The sequence below is a fragment of the Tupaia chinensis genome, unplaced genomic scaffold (genome assembly GCF_000334495.1).
Source record: "Tupaia chinensis unplaced genomic scaffold, TupChi_1.0 Scaffold000557_1, whole genome shotgun sequence".
NCBI lineage: Eukaryota > Metazoa > Chordata > Mammalia > Scandentia > Tupaiidae > Tupaia > Tupaia belangeri.
In genome coordinates this window covers 1,156,531-1,158,954 of record NW_006160069.1, presented here as the reverse complement: position 1 = coordinate 1,158,954, position 2,424 = coordinate 1,156,531, and the positions used below count along the sequence as shown (strand labels likewise).

General features: G+C 35.5%; 1 pseudogene; it reads right to left on the bottom strand.

Annotated features, from left to right (window-relative positions):
- Positions 1-207: 207 nt before the first annotated feature.
- Positions 208-788, bottom strand: LOC102483424 (peptidyl-prolyl cis-trans isomerase A pseudogene; annotated as a pseudogene).
- Positions 789-2,424: the final 1,636 nt, after the last annotated feature.

The window sequence follows — 2,424 nt, the reverse complement described above, 5'->3', positions numbered from 1 at the left end:
TGTGAATACTTTTTATTTTATTCTCTTTTCTGATAGCATAGGCTAGGATTTCCAGTACTTTTTTTTTGTTACTTAGTTTTTATTTCATAATCATAAACTTAGCTTTGCAATTCAGCTGTACTTTGAGGGAAATAGGTAAAATATGCAACCCAAAGAACTGCTTGAGAGCACAGGTTACAGGACACAGTGAGTAGATGGGGTGGAGGAGTGCTCTCTTGAGCTACAGAAGGAATGGTCTGGTGGTTAAGAGAAAACAAGTCAAATTCATTAAAATTGTCCACAGTCAGCAATGGTGATTTTCTTGCTGGTCTTGCCATTCTTGGACCCAAAGTATTTCATGGCTTCCACAATATTCATGCCCTCTTTCACAATATTCATGCCCTCTTTCACCTTGCCAAAGACCACATGCTTGCCATCTAACCACTCAGTCTTGGCAGTGCAGGTGAAAAACTGAGAACCATTTGTGTTGGGTCCAGCATTTGCCATGGACAAGATGCCAGGACTTGTATGTTTCAGGATGAAATTTTCATCATCAATTTCTCACCATAGATGTACTTGCCACCAGTACCATTATGGTGTGTGGAGTTGCCACCTTGGCACATAAACCCTGGAATAATTCGGTGAAAGCAGGAACCCTTATAACCAAAGTTTTTCCCTCCAGTGCTCTAAGCATGAAAGTTTTCTGCTGTCTTTTGTGTTTTGTTTGCAAACAGCTCAAAGGAAATGTGGCCTAAGGGCTCGTGGTCAACAGCGATGTTGAAGATGGTGGAGTTGACCATGGTTGAGGGCAAGACACTGGGTTGGCGGCATCTGCAAAGCAGGGCTCCAGTACTATTTTGAAAAGGAGTGGAGAAAGTGGGCAACCTTGTCTTGTTCTAGTCTTTAGTGGAAAAGCTTTCTCCTTTTCCTCATTTAGTATGATGTTAATTATGGGTTTTTCATATATGGATTTTATTGTGTTGAGAAATGTTTCTTCTATGCCAGTTTTGCTGAGAGTCTTTATCATGAAGGGATGCTGTACTTTATCATATGCTTTTTCTGCATCAATTTTTATGATCCTCTGGTTTTTATCTTTTTTTCTGTTAATATGATGTACTACATTTATGGTTTTGGATATGTTTAACGACCCTTGGATTCCTGGAATAAAGCCTACTTGGTTGTGGTCTATAATCTTTTTTATATGTCATTGGCAAAGATTTGCTAGTATCATATTGAGAACTTTTGCATTCATATTGATCAGAGATATTGATCTGTAGTTTTTCTTTTTTGTTATGTCCTTGTCTGTTTTGCAGATGAGAGTGATAGAGGCTTTATAAAATGAGTTTGGGAGGGTTCCTTCCTTTCGATCTTTAAAAATAGTTTGAGTAGAATGGGAATTAGCTCTTCTTTAAAAGTTTTATAGAATTCAGAAGTGAAGCCATCAGGACTTGGGCTTTTCTTTGTTGGGAGGCTATTTATTACTGATTCAATATCGTGGCTTGTTATGGGTCTATTCAGGTTTTCTCTGTTTTCCTGATTCAATCTTGGTAAATTATAAATGTCCAGGCATTTGTCCATCTCATCCAGGTTTTCTTTCTTGTTTCTTTCTTTGATTTCTTTTCCTTCCTTTCTCTTCTTTCTTTTTCTTTCTTTCTTCCTTCCTTCCTTTCTTTCTTTCTTTTCTTTCTTTCTTTTTTTTCTTTCTCTCTCTCTCTCTTTCTTTCTTTCCCTCCCTCTCTCCCTCCCTCCCTCCCTCCCTTCCTTCCTTCCTTTCTTTTTTCTTTCTCTTTCTTTTATTTATTTTTTCTGTCTTTCATTATTACTATTATTTTTGATGATCTGCACTTTCTCTGCATCTCTGTAGGTTTTCTTGTTTGTTGGTATACAGTTGCTCATAGTATTCTTTAATGATGTTTTGTATTTTTGTTATGTCTGTTGCAATATTGGTTGTCTCATTGAAAATCTGATTTATCTGGTTCCTTTCTCTCTTATTAATTAGTTTAGCTAACGATGTGTCAATTTTGTTTATCTACTCAAATAACTAACTTTGGGTTTCATTTGTTTTCTGGATAGATTGTTTATTCTCTATTTTATTTCTGCTCAGATCTTTATTATTTATTTTCTCCTGGCATTTTGTTGTTGTTTTTACTATTCCCAAGGTGTATTGTTAGGTTGCCTATTTGCCACCTTTCTATCTTTTTCTCTTTTATGCACACTAATTGCAATGAACTTCCCTTTTATGACTGCTTTTGCTGTGTCCCATAAGTTATGGAAACTCATGTTCTCATTATCATTGGTTTCAATGAAACTTTTGATTTTAGTTTTAGTTTTTTCAGTCATTGTGAAGTCATTCAGGGGTAGGGTTTTTAGTTTCTATATATTTGTGTGTTTTCTTTTTATTTTATTGAACTTTATTTTATTTATTTATTTTAATTTGAACAGAGA